The sequence below is a fragment of the Martes martes genome (genome assembly GCF_963455335.1).
Source record: "Martes martes genome assembly, chromosome: 16".
Lineage (NCBI taxonomy): Eukaryota > Metazoa > Chordata > Mammalia > Carnivora > Mustelidae > Martes > Martes martes.
This window is the reverse complement of record NC_137904.1, coordinates 16,759,441-16,773,016: the sequence shown is the minus strand read 5'-3', so window position 1 is coordinate 16,773,016 and position 13,576 is coordinate 16,759,441. Positions and strand designations below refer to the sequence as shown.

The window sequence follows — 13,576 nt, the reverse complement described above, 5'->3', positions numbered from 1 at the left end:
GCTCAGGTCATGATCTCAGGGTCCTGGGATCAAGCCCCGCATCGGGCTTCTTGCTCTGTGGGGTGTCTGCCTCTCCGTCTCCCTCTGCCCCGCCCCCCATGCATGCTTGCTCTCGCTCTCTCAAATAAATAATATCTTGAAAAAAGAAAGGAAGAAAAAAGTAGTATCCAGAGTCCCACAGCTCAGAAGTCTTCCCTATCAACCCTCTGGTATCTTTTCTGGAACCAGATTGCCTGGGTTGGAATCCGAGCTCTGCCTCTCCCTGCCCACGGAACCTCCGCCAAGCGCACGGTCCTCCTGGGTCCTTGGTTTCCTCCTCTGTAAAAGGAGATCGATAGTGGTACCCACTCAAGGCAATCACCGTATTCATGCCAAACGCCCATATAAAGTTATTTTTAGACAGTCCATTACGTGGACGTGACATTATTTAATAAAAAAATTCTATTACTAAAATCTCGATGGTCTCAGAGACTAAAAACAAAAATAAACATAGCTTTTCAATGGCTTCTCTCCATGAGGGTGCCCCGTCAGGAGAAGCGGGTTCCTGCCTCAACTCTGCCCGTCATCGGCTGTGCAGCCCTGGGCAAGTCAGACCACCTCTCTGGTCCTCTGATTCTTCATCCGAAATGAAAGGGTTGGGCTCACTGGTCTTTTTGGCCCCGACACTCCTGCCTCCAGCTTTGATCAGTGGACTTAAAAACCTTAAACCCATTGTTTGGGTTTAAGGAGCTTAGGGCTCCAGAACCCGGGGTAGGGAGGGATTAAGGTCCCTTCATGTCCAGAAGTGACCAGAAGAGCAGGCTTACTGGCTTCCCATGGGAGGAGGGGCCGGCAGTCTCCCCCAGAGCCCTGCATTCCCTACAGGTCACACATACACAGGGGGACAAACCTTTGCAGGCTCCTCCCCCACCCAGCACCCAGAATAACATTGACCTCCCACTCAGTCCACTCCCGCACATCTGCTGGTCTTAGAACATGCCTTTGCTGTAGTCCTTCCCTCCCCCCGCCCCACCATCTCCGGATGGCCGAATCAATCTTATTCATTAGTCAAGCCTCAACTAAAATACCTCTTCCACCATGCAGCCTTCCCAGACTGCATTTCTCCCCTGCTGCCAAATGCCCAAACTTTCTAGAGTCAATGCCCTGGTGCATCACCCAGATGTCTCCAGCTGTAGAGCCTCCTAGCTGAGTCCTGGGGACCATTTCCTCCAACCCTTTTGGTGGCTGATGCCACCAACCTGATTTCAGAGAAGACCCGGCAGTCCCTTCTGCCCTCTTGGAGCCTGTGAAAGTCGGCTGGGAGCAGGGCGGCAAAAACCTGGGAGGCTGGGTTCCTAGGTCAGCTGGGCTGTCTACAAGGGCACGCCAGCTCTTCTCGGCCAAGACGAAACCAAATTCTATGTGGGCAGGAGCTGCATTCATGGGTCCCAAGAGAAGAACACCACAGTGACTTCTGGCGGCAAATGGAGTAACCCCAGAGGGCTGCGGGGAGAGGGGACCCACAGCACGGAGACGGTGGCATGGCTGAGCTGCCCCTGGCTGGCCGGGGTCACTTCCAGGCCCCCCAGAAGCTGGAGCGCCTCCTTCCCACAAGAACCACAACTGTCATGCCAAACTTCATCAGGGCAAGAGAAGGGACTGAAGGACTCAACCCAGCCCACTTCCCCATCCTGGCCCACTCCAGCCAACCCAAAACAGACCCCCGCAAGCCTGAGACAGGAATGCAGCCAGGCCAGGCCGGGCGGATGTCTGGAGCGAGCCACAGGGACTCTGGCTGAGTGACCTCACCAGCAGCAGGAAACGTCACCCCAGAGGACCATACCACCCATGGAGAGGAAGCCATTTCTAGGCCTTTTCCCATAAAAGATTCCCTAATCTGTTTACAGCACACCAGGCTCCTCCACCAAGCAAAACTGAAATAGCACCTTGGGGCCTGATGGAACCCTGGGTTCTATCCCTGAGGTTTCAGAGGGTTCCAGAAACATCCAGACTCCTACTAGGAGAACCGTGGCCAGGCACGCCCCAAAGGCTTGGGGCAGGGAGAGTGCACACAGCAAGGTCAGAGCGGAAGAAATGAGACGTGTTCTTGGAGACACTGCCCATCCAACTCAATCCATGAAAAACACATTCTTCCCCAAGGGCAACCCTAACTCATTCGGACTTCCTACACCCAAACTGGGAAAGACACACACACACACAGATCAACCGGCCCGTGGACTTATCCAGCTCGGGGAGGATGCTCTCCTAGCCATCGACGCTCCGGGCCAGAGAGTTTTAATTTCCCCACCAGTGGACGACAATGACTGCCACGGAGAATAAAACTCCTGGGGGTAAGTATAGCTGAAAGGCGGACAGAGATGTAAGCCTGGGGTTCAAAGCACAGACAGCCCCTCCTTAAAATAATAATGACCGTGATAATGATGCTGATCCTAAGATAGGAAGTGAGGCACCAGTTACTAAGCTGACACGTTACTTCTGGACGGCATTGTCCTGGTTAAGACTATATCCTGCTTGCCTTAGAAATAGCGGCTTCCAGTGGGAAAGCCACAAGGACCCCCTGGATCTCCGCCACTGGTCCTGGTGATCTGCCTTGGGCAATGTGTCAGCCCTGCCCCTCCCAGTCCCACCCTGACCGCCCCCGCCCACTTCTCCTGTGTGGTGGCTCTCTACTGCCCCTGGTGACTACCAGATGAATTACCAGAGGTACCAGCTCTGGGGATATTGGGCCCTTTTGGGTCCTGGATGGGCTCTGAGATTCCTGCAGTCCCCTCCTCCTTACCTTCCCCCCAACATTCTTCCTTCTTAATCTTTCTGATTGTGCTTCTTCATCTCTCTTCTCTCCACTACTTCCAGTCTCCCTTTCCCTTGTTTGGGGGTGGCCCCAACCTTGGCTTCTCTCCTAGACCCCATCTCCCTCCCCCCATTTTCCTCATGGGGAGGGTCTGCTAGGCTCTGCTCAGATTTTCCTAGCCCGATAGCTGCGCTGCTGCTCCCTTCTCCAGCCCCTGCCCCAACCATCCTAGAAGCTAGTCTCCCCTACCACCACCCCGGGGCTGCCCTGGTCTCCTTGGTCATGTCCTGCATCCCAACCAAGAAGGCAGGTCCCAGGAGCAACAGGGGACACCCCCAACCCCTGCACCTTGGTTCTGCCTTAGGCCAGCTGTGCAGAATCTGCAATCAGGCCAGCCTCCACCAAGAGAAGGTACAGTAGGCCAGAGCCCAAATCAGTGCCCAGAGGGTCCTGCTCGTCTCTCCCTTGGGGATCTCAGCAGCAGACACTGGTTCCCTCCCATGTCCCACTGTTTCCTGTGCTCCTGGCTTTGCAATCATGGCAATTAGGGGTCTCTGGCGACAGGACATTCCCAGCCCCTTCTTATAATTAAATGAAACCTGACCTCCAACCACAGACTCTCCGCAGGAAACGAACCACTGCTCTCTGAACACCCATTCCTGCCTGGTCTACCCCAAGTCCCTCCACACTGGGCATCTCCTTCAGGGCCCCCAGAATTACTACAAAATGGGTGCTATCATTTCCATTTCCTTTTAAGATTTTATTTCTTTATTTGAGAGAGGGAGCACGAGTCATGGGGAGGGGTAACAGATAGAGGGAGAAGCAGGCTCCCCGCTGAGCAGGGAGCCTGGGATCCCAGGACCCTGGGATCATGACCTGAGCCCAAGGCAGACGCTTGACCAGTGAGCCACCCAGGCATCCCCCATTTCCATTTTCTAAAGGAAGATGCTGAGGCCTCAGTGAGAAGCAGCAGAACTGTGACTCATTCTGTCAGCAGGGACACCCTCCACCGTGCCAGTGACACCAACACCCCCAAGGCTCTGTGTTGGGGCTCCAGGAGCTACCCCCAAAACAGCACTGTTTTCCTCTATATGCCACTCTCTGTGGGAGAACTGTCCTCTAAATTTAAAGTGTGACTATACTGATTTCACATAAATATCAGAAATCTTTATGACATGGTAAATACTTGCTACAATGTAATAAATTCTATTATTGAATGTAACTATACTATACTCAAAGGCCTACTCTGCATCTGGCTGTGTTCTGCGCCCCGTGGACACTGCAGGAAACAGAACGGGTTAAACACCCTCCTCCCTTGGCTTACATTCTAGTTGTCATGACGCTATTCTGTCTAGTTTGGAAATATCGACACATCAAATTTTCCATGAATGAAAATTTAAAATTTTCTGCTGGGAATGGAGGGAGGGAGTCACGCTAGGAGGGTAAGTAAGTGAAACAGATCAGGTTAGACGGAGGTATGTGCTAAAGAATGAAGCAGGGAAGGGGAATAAAAAATAGTATTTGACAGGGGTGTAACTTTGGAAAGGTGGCCGAGCGAGGCCTCCCCAGGAAAGGCACATGTGAGCCAAGTTCGGAAAGTACTAAGTATCTCTTGCTGCATCAGAAACCACCCCAAACTCAGCAGACGGGATGAACAAGCATTGATGATGTCACATGGTTCCAGGAGGGGCTTCGTGGAGTGGTTCCGGCTCAGGCTCTCCCATGAGGTCCCCGTCAGGGTGTTAGCTGGGGCTGTGTCATCTGAAGGCTTGAGTGGGGCTGGAGGAGCCACTTCTGAGATGCTGCACTCACACGGATGCAGGTGGGGGCCAAAGTTCCTTGCCATGGGGCCACTCACACCGTGGCACTGCCATCCCTCCCCACATTGTGTGTGCCGACAGAACAGGGAGAAGCCACGATGCCTTTCATCACCCAGCCTTAGAAAGGACCCTCCATCACAAGCGCCAGATCACACAGCCCAGTGCTGAAAGAACGTGGGAGGGTCTCTCACATCGGGGTCCTGGACCAGCAGCACGAGCATCTCTAGAAATGCAAATCCTCAGGAATCAGCCACTCTGGGGGTGCAGCCCATGATGTGGGGACAGCCACTGCAGGGTTTGAAGCAGAGAAGCGGCATGGTCCAATGGTGGTCGCTATGGCAGGCCCTGCATCCCAGCAGGCTTCCTAGACTCAGCCACCATGCGTCCTCTCAGCACGTCTGGTGCCCTAGATGTGTCATCTGTGAATGCTGCCTCTCCCTGTCAACCCTGTCAGTCCTCTGGGGACTGAGACAAGCCTGGGCCCTTCCAGAACTCCCTCCAGAAGGAGCAGGAAGAGCTGGGGAGCGTGGCATGAGTGGGGCAGGGCCCGTCTGGATGAGGATAGCACCACCATCACCATCACCGAGAGCTGGGACACCGGTGGGATCTGGGGATGTCTCACTCGGGAAGGGTCAGGGAAGGGGGTGTTCAGGCGATGCCTCCTGCCTCATGCCCTGAGCTCTCGAACCAGACACCTCCGTGTTGGCTTCAGACCCCATGGGCTGAGAGACAATTCCTGAACTGTCGAGTGACACCCAGGATGGACAGCTTGACCCAAGAGATTCTTGTTTGGGAAGATCCATGGGGACTTGCATTATAGCCCCCAGCCCCGTTCACATGGCTCGGGTCCTCAGCAAACAGAGACACGGGCTTTTTGTAAACAGCCATCTGCGGGCCGTCAGCAGAACTACGTTCTGTGGGCTCCCCTAGGTCTGATCTACCAGCAGGATGGAGACTGAGCCTGGGCGACACCTCTAGTCTCGGGCAGCATGGGAAGACTTCACCCCGGCCACTGGACCCCACAGTCTGAGTCCTGAGCTGTAGTTAGAACTGCATGGCAGGAGCCAAATCTGGGGGCATGGGAGCAGAAGTGGGGAGGTGCTAACTAATGGCCCCCAATGCCCAGGACCCAACAGTCGCGGGCAGCACCCACAAAACCATGACCGGCCCTGGGGAGGCCCCGCCCCCAAGCACTGAGAGTCCCCCTGCTCTGAGGAAGGAGTGACGCCAGGACTCTGCTATTTTGGAAAGGGAAAGAAATGGACTGTACAGCCGCCCCTGGTGCTTAAAACACTCCTCAGCCCAGAGCTGCTGTTAGGCACCTAGGAGCTCAGGCATTGGTGTCATAGACACTGAAATCCCAAGTCCACCCCTTAGAACACATCTCCCAAAGGGAGAGGGAGGGAAAGGCTCCCTCTGGTCCTAGAATGCCTTCTGCAGCATTTCTGAGCTCTAGGGTTGTCTCTCAGTTAACTAGTGGTGGTCTACCAGCAGCTCCAAGGATCCTTCTAGCAAGCCCAGGGGCACAGGCTCTTAAGGCCGGTTCACAGAGGCTGGTGATAACAATGGGATAAAGAGGTAGCCAGTGGCAGGACCAGCAGTAGCCACAGGAATTCTAGTGCATTCTAGACATGGGGAGTAGGGCACCTGGAACTCTCTGAGCCTGTCTTTCAAACCCTTGAGGATCCCTGGTGTACCAAGCTCCTTACACAGTTCAGATCTGGGCCAACACCCCAGGAATCCCTGAACTTGGGTTGTGGGGTAATGAGTGTTGATCGCAATATAGGAACAGGTGTCTTGTCATGAGCTAATAGGCAGGGGCTGCTCACGGATATTATGACCTCCCATCTTATGGTGGAGAAAATGCAGGCAGGTCCCAAGACTTTATCAAAACTAAAGCCGGGACCCCCGGGGTCCGGGACGTAAGCACAGGCATCTGCCTGAGCTCCAATCTTATTTCCCAAACTTGGCTACTCATCAGGATCATTGGGACTACTTGGTAAAAACAGATTCTCAGAGCCGGCCCCCCAAAACTCTAGGGCTGTGTCATATCAACGTATCCCCGTCTCCCGGGTACCGCGTATCATAAGCAGTTGGGTGTCTGATGAATGAATGCTGACTCAGATCAAAGTAAGACCGTGAGAATAGAGTTGGGTGAGGTCATACGGCCAACGGTTATTTTTAAAAAATGAGTGTGTGTAGATAAAAAGAAAAACAGAGGGATGGGGAGACAAAGACCAGCATGAAGAGACAGAGCACCGAGTCCCCCCACATAGCATGAATTATGAATTCTGCAAGGAGTCCAATTTAAAATGCGATACATACGGGTAGTTTAAAGAAATACGACAGCAGATAACCCCCAGGAACAGATGTTCGTTCTCCCTCAAAGCTGGAGGAACCCAACCTAAGATGACAAGACTCGCTGGACATAATGACATCAGACTGATAACCCCTTATTATCTGGAAGGATCTGGAGAAACAGGTTGGGGAAGGTCTTGGAAAAGCAGCAGGGAGACAGTGATCAAAACCACAAACACACAGACCCTGCCACCTAACACCAGTCTCAGGTGTGCACGATCTAAGCGTAAAGAGGTGGTTGGGGGCATCTTTTGTCGGAGGGGGGAGATCTCCAGAGAAACGCTGCAAATGCCCAGGGAGCACCACGTTGTGTGGGCGGGATGCATCTGGGAGTGCTGATGGGGAGGGCACGTCCAACACACACTGCTAAGTGACCAGCGTACAAAAGAGGAGCATTTTTAATCATTTGTCTCCAGCTTCGGCTAAGGTTTTATTCGACCAGCTGTACTAGCTGTAGGATGAAGGATGGGGTTTTATGTAACGTGGGGAAGGGTCCTGCTTACCCCCCAAATTTTGAGGCTGTACAAAAGGTTCTCAGACACATCTTAGAAAGCACAGAAGTCAAAAGTACATGCACGGAACATTGCTAGAAGAATATGCAGGGAGCACTTGATGCTGGCTACTACATAAGCATCAAACCAAAGAGGACACCCGGGTGCTCAGGCAGTGACAAGTCTGACTCTTGCTTTCGGCTCAGGTCATGGGATCGAGTCCTGCACTGGGCTCTGTGCTCTGCGGGGAGTCTGCTCCAGACTCTCTCTCCCCCTCTGCCCCTCCCCCGGATCACGCTTGCTCACTCTAAAAGAAATTTTATAAAATAAGTCAAACCAAAGTAAGAAAACTATATTTTTACAGTGTACCCCATTTCAATGCTTCGCCAAGTACACGGTAATTTCCCATGGAAGAGAGACAACACTGTGTCAGGCTGGTGTCAGAATGAACTCAAAAAGACAGATAGGAAAAGAAAAACAAGAAACAAGCCAAGCAGACTAGGGTCAAGTGGGGCTTTTTCAGGGCGACCGTGAAACGCCGAACCAGTCAATAAATGCTGGGAGGATACGAGGCCGACAACCTGAAAGGTATTAAGGTGGCTCCATTTCTCATGCATTTTCTGAAATTACCTTTTTTCTGGCTTAAAAATTTTAAGGGGGGATAAAACAGTCCACGAGAGTACTAAAAACATACGTTCCCATCTTTTTGCTGGCAAGGGCCTTTCTAAGTGTGACCTCGAAAGGAAAGAATCAGAAAAGCTAAACTGACTAGACCCTCTGTAAAAAAAAAAAAAAAAAAAAATCACCATCAGAATCCTAAAACATCATTTTTTAAAAACAGAACTACTTATTACACCCCATCGAGACCCAAAGGTCCAAACGCCAGCGCTCTTTCTTGCAGACCCACATCTGGGTGTGTCTATTTGGCCCCTACTGTTTGCACCAGCGAGTGAGGCACAAAGCAGGGCTTGGAAAGACTACATCGACCATCAGTGGCCAGTTTCTCCTAAATGGCCACTAAGAAAAAGAAGCAAGCCTGCAGAGAAAAAGAGATATGAACTAAACCCAGAGAAACAAGCGGGCCTAAGACATTGTGAGGTCCCAGAAATTGGACCAAGAGCCCAGCACCTGATTTCTGGTTCCTTGGCGGGGGCTTCTATGAGATACCCTATATCCTTCTTCTTCTTCTTCTTCTTCTTTTTTTTTTTTAAGATTTTTATTTATTTGAGAGAGAGCACAGAGCGAGAGAGGGAATGCAAGCAGGGCCAGGGGCAGAGGGAGCAGCAGATTCCCCACTGAGCAGAGCTCGATCCCATCACCTGGGCCGAAGGCAGACAGATGCTTAACTGCTGAGTCACCAAGGCACCCCTGCCCTATATCCTTATAATAAATACCCATTTCCACCCCCATAAGCCAGTTTGAGTGGGCTTCTGTTTCCACCCACAGACAACTACCAAACTGCATCACCCCATGAACAGCCAACACCAGCCCTGCGGCCCTTAGATCCTGGAATGTTCTTCTGGGACATTCTTCTGGAATGTTCTGGAAAATTCTGTGACCATGCTGAACGGAGGCTTCTTAACACCCCCCCCCCCCCGCCAAGGAGAACTCCCATAATCCCTCCACGGAAAAATCACACCCACTCCACGGTCCAGAAGCTCCCCTTCCCGCTCCGTGTACCTTCCACTCACACACCACCTTTAGGATCCTGTTTTCTGAGAAACTCGGCATCTGTGAACTTCAACCGCACTGCATTGCTCATCCCGATTTAGAAGACTTTCCAGTAAAAGGTGTGACTGTACGTTTATAAATAATGCTCAAAATCGTGGAGAGTGTTGCTTTTCACAAGACAGGAAACGGTCAGAAAGAGCCGTGGTTATTTCGGGGCATAGAAATAAGCCATCCTTGCGGCCACCAAGGCACGTTCCAAGCCTTGCTGGATTCCCCAGGAAAACCATCCAGACCCTGAAGCACAAAGGGCCCCCTCCGCGGGGAGGTCCTTATCAGGAGCCAACAGTGCAAAACACGGATGGAAATCCTACACCAAATAAGCTCTTCTGCAACATCAAGAAAGGGCACTCAGGACAGACAGGAGCACACGACATGGGGGAAGAAACAGACAGCATCTTCGAGTTGACGAAATAAGATTCTTCGAGAAGCAGCACCAGCAGGTTGAGAAGGAACCTCTCTGCCTCTTGGCAGTCTTGTCCACTAAGGAAAATTCTAGAAGGCTACCAACAGGGCCAGCCTTCGAGGTGGGCTGAATGTACAGTAGTGCTTCTCCATCACCAGGTGGGTTGGCCAAAGCACACACCCCAGGACCCCACTCCCAGAGTTTCTGAATCAGGAGGTCCGGGGTGGGGCCCGAGAAACTGCATTTCTAGGAAGTCCCCAGGTGGTGCTGATGCTGGTGCTTGTCCAGGAACTCCACTGTGAGACACACAGGACTGGAGGGGGCGGGGGGAGCCAAGGAAGTGCAGAAATCTCTCTGCAGAAGCACTTCCTCCCATCTCCACGTGTTGGAGGGAAGGCCATTTAAAAAAAATAAGCAAAAATAAAAATAAATTTCTTTTCAGAGATGCAACCATCGAAACAACGCCCAGACTCCTCCCAACTGGAAAGCATCCACTGTGCCCGGTATTCCCCCCACAACCAATAGGTGGCGCTGTGAAAAACTGCAGCAAATACTCAAGGTGGCCCCAGAGACCCAGAAAGAGAAAAATGACCCCAGCGGGGCCAGTGCTCTGAGAGCAACGGAGAAACCACCAGGACCAGCAGGACCGCCCGAACTCAGGCCTCCTCTCTGCCTCTAAAGTCCAGCAGCCAAGAAGATTTTGCATTTGCAGCTCCCCTCGATTTTGCATTTGCACACCTGCTTGCGGGAGCAGGAGGTCACAGTCATGTGCTTTTTGTAGGGCAGGGACCGGGTGTCCAAAGCACTGTGTGCGCTCCCTGGCCCGTTCTGTTCTGCTTCCCAAGGCTCTACCCCTGCTGTCTGCTGCACACCGGCTCTCGCAGCCACCCCACCCCACCAACACACACCACGTTTCTATACCAGCCGCACAAACCAATTGAAATCTTTATCCGGGGACCGGGAGGATGCAGAGGTGAAGAGGAGGGAGGAGTCCCTCCTTGACTCCCAGGCAGGCACCGTCCTCCCTTCCTGGCAGAGAGGACACGGCCCAGCACCCCTGGGTGCTCTTCACCCTCATGTGAACGAGACCAGGGCTCCGATGTGTGCGCCTCGGCCCTGGAAGAAATCCCAAAGGTTAGCAATGCTCCAAGATCCCACGAGAGGATTCCTGCAGGAGAAGGGAGAGGACAAGGGGAAACGGGCATCTGAGAAAGCAAGCAGAAGGGGAGGAACCCAGGAGGACAGGCTGGGATCTGGGGAATGGGCAGCTCCCGTCATCTCCTGCATCTCCGAGGAATTATTTTTATCCTGCTTAATAAAAGTAATACAGGTCCCAGGAGGAAAGGCTAGAAAACACAGAGAAGTCCAAAAAGGAAACAGAAGTCTCCCCGATCCATCACCGGGAAAGAACCACCATGGACTGATACCTCCCCCAAGGTGTACCACGGGAGCGAGGGGGCACCCCAACCAGCAGGCATCAGGGACAGAAGCGGGGGTGGTGGCAGGAAGCAGGACCACCTTGCCTGGCCAGTGGGGTCTGTCCCTCGGTGGGGGGAAACAACGGAGCTTGAAAGGGCTTTCAAAATCAGCCTGACCCGCTCTTGTAGAGAGGGGGAATCCAGACTTGAGGAGGATGGGGATGAGCCAAGGACGGACCAGCCCGGGAAGGGGCAGAGCTGTGGCCATCACCGCCGGCCCAGGCCTCTCCGGTACACTCAAGCACAGCAACGAGAAGAATCTACAGTATCTGGAAATCAACCGCTTTACGTGTCTCTTTCCTGCGGCTTACATAAAAGCTTTTCTGCACTTCCTTCTGTTGGAGAAACCAGAATTCTGGGGCCCAGGGAGCTATTTTAAGCCGGAGCCCACGCCCTGCGTTCACCAAGAGGCCGGCAAGACAGCAGGAAAAGCAAGCTACCTTTCCACGGCTGCTGCTTCTTTACCCCCAGGCCAGGCAGGTGTCCGGAACGGAGGGGACAGATGACACCTCTCCACGGCCTCCTGGAGGACACAACACCATCTGCTGGCCTGTTACATGGGGGCCTTGGAAATGTGTTGGTTTTCTGGGGCTGCCCCAACAAGAAAACACCACCAGCTAGAGAGCTAAAACAACGGAACTGTGTTGTGTCCCCGTTCCGGGGGTGGGGGGAGGGGTGGCCAGAAGTCCGAGATCCAGGGGTTGGCAGGGTGGGTTCCTTCTGAGGGCCATGAGGGAGAGTCTGTTCCACAGTCCATCACCTCGGTCACCCCTGGGCTCAGAGACAATGCCCTCCTTTGGTCTTGACATCATCTTCCCTTATTCGTTTGTCTCTGAGTCCAAAAAACCTGCTTCTGTTCCAACCTCCTCAACCCAAGCGTCCCCAGTCGCCAGAAACCCCTACCTTACGTCCCCGCAATGGCCCCTGAAGGCTTAATGCCTGGGGGTGGGGGTAAGGGGCAGGACCCCCTCCCGCATATTGTTCCCAGAGCCCATCCCTGTTCCAGACCGCAAGATCTATTTCCACTCTCTCCCATTATCGGAGCCAGTGCTTCTCAGGCTAACGGTGTCCTTGGGCAAGCAGACAGGCATTAGCTAGAGCTGGCAAGACGGCAGGAGATTCATGCAATGACAATGATCAGGGGCTGCCATGTGCGAGGACGAGATCCTTCCAGTTCGGGGTCTCAGTGCCCCCGTGCCCAGCCTTGCACGCTGCTCCCAGGGAGCGGCATACAGTAAACACATGTGTCTTGCATGACTAACTTCTCCCCCTGTTCTCCCACGCCTCTTGGATGAGCACTGCCTACTTTGGAATCCGACTCGGACTGAAATAACAAAAAAGCTGTTACCCCACTCCAAGATCTCCCCTCCGATATTACAGATCTGATCACTGGGAAACCACGCCAGCTTTACAACCCGAGGCGTGTTCCCAAACCGTGGTGGGTGAGGAGCATTTAGTGTTGCGACTCCTGGTTTCATAGAATCTTTGAGCCGGAAAGGACCTTCGGAGAGATCTACATGAGCAGGAAAAGAAAACGGACTCCAGCCCACAAGGAAAGTCCCCTTTAACAATCTCCTCTCCACTTCAGGAAACATTCGGTCTTTGCAAACATGTAGCCATTTGCACCGTGTTCGCCCACACCGCCCCTACAAGAAGCCATCCAAGTGGATAATTAGAGCTGAGCACAGACAAGGCATTTAACAAACACTTGTTGCTTGATAATCGATTCATGCCGTCCTTGCCCACTCACTGATCAGTAATGCCTCCTGCGGATGCTTTCCATTTTTGCAAAGAACTCCACCGACGGACTCCATGGGCTCTCACCCTTTAGACAGCTACCTGGTTGCCCCTGTCCAGACCCCATCTTCCTGCTGTAGCCACGGGCTCCCACGGTCCCACACACACACACACACACACACACGCACACACGCCAGCCTTCCAGCAGCCCCAGAAAGGCAAGCTTCCCACCCCGAAAGTCAGGTGCACAGAACACCTGCGGGAAAAAGGCTGAGCGTGAGATGGCCTGGCAGGTCCTCGCTGAAACAGATGCTCCATCGCTGTATACCAGCCGGGCATTTCTCCTTGGATTCCTCTCTTCCCCGGTCCCCTTTCTTGTATTTCTTTCTTTCTTTCTTTCTTTTTAAGATTTTATTTATTTATTTGACAGAGAGAGATCACAAGCAGGCAGAGAGGCAGGCGGGTGGCGGGGGGAAGCAGGCTCTCCGCTGAGCAGAGAGCCCGATACAGGGCTCGATCCCAGGACCCTGAGATCATGACCTGAGCCGAAGGTAGAGGCTTAACCCACTGAGCCACCCAGGTGCCCCCAGTCCCCATTCTTAATCTCTGATTCCCAAAAGCATTTATAACCTAGCTTCCCAACTCGGTGCCTCATCCCACCTCTCTTCTTTAGTACCTGGGTACAAAACCACAAGGCTCTGTCTGAACATGGGTCAAAACTCCTGACACCCACGGGAACTGGGTGCGTACAATGCACACGTGAAGCT

At 53.0% G+C, this 13,576-nt stretch overlaps 1 protein-coding gene across 1 annotated transcript in view; it reads right to left on the bottom strand.

Annotated features, from left to right (window-relative positions):
* The window catches only part of GAS7 (growth arrest specific 7), a gene marked incomplete at its 5' end in the record, with an annotated part of 193,026 nt that overhangs the window by 54,835 nt on the left and 124,615 nt on the right, over window positions 1-13,576 (bottom strand). The gene's annotated exons all lie outside the window — the stretch shown is intronic.